This window comes from Chanos chanos, chromosome 2, assembly GCF_902362185.1.
Source record: "Chanos chanos chromosome 2, fChaCha1.1, whole genome shotgun sequence".
Taxonomy (NCBI): domain Eukaryota; kingdom Metazoa; phylum Chordata; class Actinopteri; order Gonorynchiformes; family Chanidae; genus Chanos; species Chanos chanos.
The window spans coordinates 21,027,616-21,036,124 of record NC_044496.1 but is presented as its reverse complement, the minus strand read 5'-3'; positions in this window follow the sequence as shown (position 1 = coordinate 21,036,124).

Genomic DNA, 8,509 nt, shown 5'->3' with positions numbered 1-8,509 from the left:
GACAGCTTAACTCTTCAGAATTGAGCTGTAAAATGTGATATGACATTTCAACTCATTCTAAAAGCAATGTTATAAATGACCTACAATTTCTTATCTTAAGTATATGGTCACATTTTAAAGTCTTTTCATCACAACCAACAACAGATATATGAAATAAGGGACAGCAATGATTTGAAGGCTTACACTCAGATAAAAATTTTGGCTACACTCGTACAGTTAGCGGGCTAATATGTATGAATTAACATGGAGACTAAACATTCTGACAACGTTTTCTTCACTTTAGTGAATGTGGTTCTAAATGGGTAAACTGTGAGGTCAGAGATTGATTCACACTGTGTGCAGAAGACGTTTAATGTTCGTAAATAACCTTTGGCCTACATACTTGTTTCTGAGACTGTTTTGTAGTGCCATTTTTTTGGGGCCAATGACAATTCTACAGGCTATAAGAACATGATGTAGCATAGTATCAGGACAAGAAGCAAATGCATGCATGTCCCCCATTAAGACAGACAGAAAAACGCTCAAATCAAGCAAAGCAGATTCTGGAGGACAAAAATGGACTCATTTCTTTCCAAGGTTCTATTGCAGTGCCATTACAGAAAATTTCTTTTTTTTTTATCCCTGTAATAGTGATGCGGAGATTAAAATTCAAACTTTTGGTGCACATCTATATATATATATACACGGAGAGAGAATCAACCTCACCAGTTTCAAGGCACTTATTTTCCATTAGTTGTCTCATAAATGTTTGTTTTCTGAGTATTCAAGGACAATTTGCCAGTTCTTTTCAGTAGCAACTGTTCACAAAGCTATGGTTCATCAGAAGAATGCATAAAAAGAAAAAAGTATTTGACCAAACAGTTGGAACTGTTTCTGGTTACCCTACTCAAACAGAAAACAGTGTTTATCCACAATACTGAGTTTTCTGTTAGTCCTTTTTCCTCCTAGGTAACAATATCTTCAGCTGCTCATATTAATACAGCTCAGTGCAATTCCTACAATGTTACACTCCTATTTCACTGTATTGCCTGAGTCCCGGGTGAATACTTGATCATCTGTAATGGATAAAACATCAGCATCCTACATTCTGGCAAAATATCCCTCCATGCTAGAAAAGAGATAAATAAGATATGGCATAGGCCAAGCTGAAGGAAAAAAAAAATCATGCTTTTTGAGAAGAAATAACTGTGATTCTGATTTTGATCAAAGACATTTTCAGAATGAGTGATTCATTGCTGGGTGATAAACATTAAGGTTTTCCTATTCCTTTACTGTCAAAAGCCTCACAAGTGTACACAGTCACTCCTGATTGCAAGTGCCTCTATAAGTGGCCACAGCAATTCCAATATCAACAGTACACCTCCTTTGGCAGGAAGAGAGCTCTTAACCACAAGAGCTCGGACTGCAAACCAGAGGATATGAAGTCTTGGTCATATAGTTTTGTTGTTTTTGGAGGGCTAAACGTTGTAAACTGCAGCTTCAATGAATTCATGTCTGTAATACATATTTTTTTTAATCTAAGAGGAAAACCATATGAAGCACAAAAGGACAATGATGGGGACTCTGTTTGTTATTATTCAGTTGTAACGAAACGTTCAAAAATTATTTCCATATTGTGGTGTACACATCACGTATAGCTCAACACATTTTCTTATGTCCCTCTCATTTTTAACATCTTTCAAAGAGGGTTATATTTCTACCAATTACCATCTTATTTTTAATGCTTAACAGCTTCAGTCTCACCCTGGTTATGCCAATCTCGGTCTAGAAAGAAAACTCAGAGGATGATTCAAAAAGGATGTCTGGGTATTCATTTCAAAACCAAGCAGTTTCTGAGCATGGTATTCAAAAAGGATCCCCTGCTGGGTGGCAAACGGAGTCAGCCCTCACAGACAGAGCTCCCTGGTGGGAAAGGAGATGGGCAGCCTATTTCAGACAACATTATATTGCCTCTCTCTCCAGATCTCTGAAACTTAATTTCAACAAAATGTAACGTCTGCCATCCAACTGTTCATTCTCTCCTCCTTAGAAACTGCAGACTCATAATAAAAATTCTGCCTTTGATCCTTAAAGGACATTTTTAAGGTAAAATGACACACTTCTTAAAAATGGGTCTCTTAAACTGAACAGATGAATAATAGGTCAGACAGGACAGTGAACTGGAGTAGAAACCTCTAAAGGAATAATACCCAGCTAGAAACAGAATATATATATATATATATATATATATATATATATATATATATATATATATATATATAAATGTCCCTGTGCGGTGTATTATGGAAGGTGTGTTTGCCTTTTGTTTGATTCCCGCTAGAGTGAGAACGATGTGCATGGTCAGATTGCTCCATAAAGTGACTCACTTGCACCTTTGCCTCCAAACTGGAGTTTGTTTCTAGGGGAAGATGTCTTTGCCACAGGTAGTGACAAACCTGGGAGATGGATGTTCTGTTAATGGAAAAAGAGAAGTAAACAAGAATGAACGAAAAGATGGCTAGATAAAAGAAGGAACTCAGATTTCACATTTTACACCATCTAATGCTGTTTTGGAAGAAAGCTGACTACAAATAGCCAGTTTACCATAGTAATTTTCAAATATATGTGAGCAAAAGTAACTAAGTCAACAAATAAATAATTCTAAAGGGGTGACAGGTCACAGTGTGCTTCCTCATCCTCTAACTAGAGCCCTATTAAATTAATAGGTTTTGGTGCTTACAGTGATTAGATTAATTCCGTCAGTGTTTTCTAATGCAAAAATAATCCCTGTAATCCTTACCAGTTTGACTGCTGAGTAGTTTAATCCCCTAGTTGCCAGACAAAAAAAAAAAAAAAAAACCAGTAAGAGCCATTGGGTTTTGTTGCTCAGAACAGCATATCTGCAGGTCTCTATCACCCTTACAGCTCTACACACACGGAGTCTGAGAAAGGCCCTGTTCATGTCTTCATGAATGACCCTTTGTGCTACGTGCAAGTCATCTGGAGGAATCAGCCTTTCTACACTGGATAAGGAACATATTGAGGTGATCTCAGTGGTTCCCTGGCTCTCTTCAATAACAGCTTGTTCTCCTGCCAGTCTTGAATGATCCTCAGCTGATCAAGCCTCTACCTTGAACATGGGGGAATTTGTCTTTCACCCATCTGCCTCTCATAGACACAACATGCCATTTCAGAGACGTAACAACAACCAAAATCATTGTAAATATGTAACTAAAATGTATTTTTCTACTCATTGTACTAAGTACAAAGTCTATGTGCACATATAAAGTCTATGCTAATGTTACATGTAAGTATGATCCAGTCATGGCAGCCAGTAGATTTGCCAGCAGATGGAGCACTTCCAAGTCATCTTGACACACAGCATCCAGGGACCTCTGAATAGTACAAAAACACTAAGGAAATATTACTAGAAAATATTTCTGCTGGCAAGTAGATGTGTATATCATATTGTTGTTGTATCACAAAATCAGTAACATAACTTATTCCCCCTCTAAAATCAATCCAAATATTACAGTAAATGTCTCTAATCACATTTCTGAAACAATGAGGAATATCCAGTACTCTTTAAACTGACAAACCTCATATGACAAAGAATTTTGTTAAATGTTCAGAATATTTAGAAACATATCATATACTGATTTGGGACAACAATTAAGGCCTACATACAAATTATTGCCACGACTGTATTCTGAGTTATTTTGTGAAAAGAAAAATAATACATTTTTACATGACTTTGCTCAGTAAATTAAATTTTGATTAGTTTTACTTTCACTTATGTTCAGTATTTTGCAGAATATTCCACGCCTGACTCCACACACATTATGTCACATTAAGTAAGTGATCATACTTCTGAGTGAGAGAAATGGGAACATGCTCTAAAAATGAACTTGAGGAGCAGCCTAGCATAAACACTGAAAGGCGATCCAGTAGTAAATCTGTAACTCTAAAATTTAAAATTCTACAACAACTTGTGTAGGAAAGACTGAACCCAAGAAGGCTATTTAAGTGTCCACCCATGACAATTTCTCATCACGCGAATGCTCACTTACAGGCCACGCCGCAGTTTTGAATTTGCCAGCGTTTACGTCTTGAATCCGGATAAGTAGAAACTCCATTCCGTTCTTTTCAGTGATCCTCTCTGAATTCCTGCCCTTGCACGCCGCTGTTGCGCTCAGCTTGGGGATTCACTGAGATTGGTCGTTGGCAAATATTTTCGACCGTGTTGATTCTTAGGCTCTGCTCACTTCTTAATGATTTAATATGCGACAATTGAGACGTCTTCGTTTATATACCGATTAAATCTTTAGCGAACTTAAACCTTTACTGATATGGATTGTCTGTTACATTTACTAAAATCTTTTGAGTTTTTGTGAGCAATTCTCTTGCATTATTGTCTCTCCATACCTCGGCACCGGCGAACCATAGCTTCATGTCTCATACAGCAAGTTTAAAAAGTACGTTAACTGGTTCCGGATGTTTTGTAAAATTGTTGAGGTGAAATATTGAACTTACTTTGCTACCACCGGGTGTAACGACGAGGGAGGGAGGAGGATTTAAAACACGGACTGTCTCCATTTTTTGTGCCATTTTCTACAAAGATTTATTTTTGAAAAGTGATGGCCGAGCGGGGAGCACGGTTGCTCCTCTCTCTCTTCTGCCTCACCTTACCACTTTCTTCAGGGACGGTTGCTCGCACTGAAAAAGGTAAGATGACCTAAACTGTTTCATCAGTTTATTTGAAGGTTTAGATAAAAGGAAACAACATTGTGGGAAAATAACGTCTGCCCTCATAAGCTACACAAATAATGCACGAGATCAACACTTAGTTGTACCAACAGACAGTACTGGAATGTAGCTAGCAGAAAGCAACTAATCTTGGTAACACACAATAAGCAAGCAAGAAGACAAATTCCAGCTTTTACTTTGTGACATGTTTTCTAGAACAGTTTGCAGAAGTTCAGTGCTTAGTTGACATTGTTTATCTAATCCAGCAACTCGAATCAAACCCACATTTTGCGTTATAATGACAACTTTAAGACCGTTTTGCATAGTAAATAACATTTTGTGGATTTTTTTTCTGCAACATTATAGTTTCTTTGTGTTACTGTGACAACATGGTCTGTTCACTGTAATAATCAAAGGCCAGTCGTGTTTATCGATGAAAGAACTGAAATTATTGGGCAGCAAATACACATTTAAAATCAAACAGTAATAATGGGGAATATGAAAGATCATATCGGACTACAGCTGTTGACTGTTGCTTGAAGAAAGCCTCATAGGAAGGAAACTTGTATTTGCGGTCAAAGCAGTGCCTTGTGGATGTATTTTTGACACAACATCAGAATCTTAATCTGTGAGCCCGTGAGGGCTGTATTTTAAACACTTAACTGGATTCATTTACTGGAATGATGGGCCTAATAAAGCTTTGATCACAAAAGAGGTGTTGAGAGGTGTTGGGTGCCTCTTAAGTGTTATGTTTTAAAACTTGCCTGTTTGGAGTGTTGATCAAGGTTCATGGGTGATGTGAGAGAACTGGCGTGAATTTTGACATTACTCGTTTTTGAAAACAAGCGGCTGGAACAATTTATACGTCTTCCATAGAAAACAAACACAAAACGTATGTTTAGCCTTGGGTAAAGTGCTGCTCCTATTAATGATATTCCAAGCTGAGAAAGACAACGACCCTTGTTCAACTGTGGTCTGAATCGAAGCTGTTATATCCTGTGGGAGGAGAGGTGTCTTAAAAATAAGTTTTATGTGAAACTGAGTATATGTTTTTGTATCATGTTCCATTCTGAGAGATGTATGTTAATTTCTGTAGTCTATGTTAATGGAATAGAATAGGCCCTAGCATGGTGACCGGCTACTGCTGGGTTGTCTTGCGTGAGGAAGCTGATGAAAGCCACTCTCCTGCATGAAAAGCGCTGTGCTGTGGTAAAAAATCACAGGCTTTGCTGGAGATCAGTACAAAAGAGAGGGATGGGGGCTGGGTGGAATGGGTAGACTCTGTCTGGAACGTAATAAAACCAGGAGATTACGGGGGAATGGGGAGTTCCTTTGGGAGTTTTGATTGATTCCAGAGAATTGGACTGAGACTTGCATATGGAGAGAGAGTTTCAAATTACTAATTGTGGGGTCCCCTCCTGAAAATATCTGTTTATTTGAAACACATTTTTAGACCTTTAAACAAAACATATGAGAAGAATAAGCAGTCCTCTGAAGGTGGCATAGGCTTTGACTCATTGATGATCTTGACACTTAGTTCCAAACTGAAGAGAAATTTGCATTTTCTTTCTTTTAGAGGTTTAAGAAGGATGGATCAGTGTTCCCTGTTGTGTTATTGTTCTTTAAACTATTAGAGAAATTTAGATCCTATTTACATTCTGTCATGTTAATCCTGCTGTGAGGGGAACTGTATGCTGAGAGGTTCCCTGTGGACAGTGCAAATAACATGCTCACACTCTGGCAAACTTGTCTGCAACTGTTCATCATTCTACAACATCACTTCTTGGACCTATGTGCAGTTATTCTGTTATTTTTCTGTGCAGTGGGAAAAAATGATTGACACAACTCTACTTTAGCAGCTGATGAGTCATTTTTTTGGGGGTCCAGAATAGGAATAGGAAAGCTGCAATGAATCACAGTTCTTTCAGCTCCTACAAATGAAACTGTTTTACAACACTGCGGTTATTGGGTGTTACTTGGTGGGATAAGAACTACCTGGTTTTCTTTTAATTATTTAGCCTATATGTAACCCATAAACTTGTCAAATAAACAAAAGAAGTTGTATATGCTGATTTGTGGTAATAATGGATCACTTCATATTTGAGTATTTGGGTCATCTGTGCCCTCAGTGAAAAGACAGTCACCAGGATCTATTGATGCTCTCTTAAAATGAATGTATTAAAATAAGCACTGTGAAATACCAGCAGCCTACCAAAAAATCCAAATGGTACACTTTAATTCTGGTAGCTTTTAGAGTAAATTTGCTTCATGGTGTTATTATGTCTGTTTTATTGGACCTTTTCAGGACATTGAACTGATTGTCATATGTCACCATTACTATTATAGCTTTATGCCTTCAAACACTGAGAAACACAAAGGATCAATATCACTGTCATAAATTTAGTATTGTAAGCCACTGAATCTTGCTGGAGGCAGGGCATCACAATAGCTACCAGCTGAGTGATATTGTGTTCCATGTGCTTTATTAATTTAGATGGACAATAGACCCTTAGCTAACTGCCTAATGCGCAAATGAAGCTTTGCAAGCAGACTGTAAATTAAGTGTAATTGATGGAATTATTTTCTTTTTCTAATGCTGCCAAATGTAAATGTTTTTTCCTGTGATTTTTGTCACCATGACCATTGTTTTAGCCTGACACAACTGAATGGTTTGAAATGGTCTTTGGGCTACAAGTTATGTGTGATTGTCCACATCTCTTTCTCTTCTTTAGCTGTCATTCATAGTGAATGCATACCTGAAAGAAAGGACTGTAAACCTAAAAGACATGAAACCATCTCCCGTCAATCATTAACTGTGATTTCTGACAGTAATACCTTTTTCTGTTTACTCTTAGTGTTTAACAGCTTTAGTGCTTGATTTATAGACAAAGGAAGCTGTTCTATTCTATGCGTTAAGAATATGAGAGTATGTGTACAGTGGAATATTGTTTTTCCTCCTACGCAAGCTAGCCTTTCCCTTGCTTACATTTAAATATTTGGGCTTTTATTGAATGGGCTGCTGCCAAAATTTGAGAGAATGACAGACCAACTCACTAGACATGGTCTCCTCTGTTCTAAGAACATGTCAGCTTTGGCAGAACTGAATGTCATGCTGAGGTCCACTAAACAACAACCTCAAACTATTTTCAAGACTACCCTGTTATTCAGCTGTGCATTAGGGGAAATGAGGAATACATACAAATTAATGTTAGAGCTTTGTTCAGCAAGGCAAGCCATGACAACAGTGAACAAAAACTTTCCATTGGTTTAGCAACAACAAAAAAGAGAACAGTCTCTTTTTTGAAATGACTCATTGGTTAGGGAATGTTTATTTCATTCAAGTCATTCAATCTCTGCATTTTTTTTTTTTTAGTTTGAATGGCTGCACCAGACTTATTTTAAGTGTCAAAGGGAATTAAGTAGAATTGGATGGTTGAAATGCTACTTTGTTTGTAGTACAGAAGATATATCATCAGTGATTTGATATGCTTTTGTCCAAGAATCATTACCATCAAGGTGGAGCAGCAGTCTGTTGTGCTGTACACCGACTCAAAGCAGCTAATCAGGGCTTTCTTTTCTTAATCTCACTGAGACATTTTCTGACATAATTAGGGTGGCGAGAAGCATTTTTTGGAAGTACACAATAGACCTGAAGCTGGTAATAGTGTAGTGGTTTGGGAATTGGTACAGTAGCTGGTGGGTTCAAACCCCAAGCATGACAGCTGACTGCCAATGTGCCCCTGAGCAAAGTGCTTAAAACCCAAGGTTCCTCCAGAGGTGTATG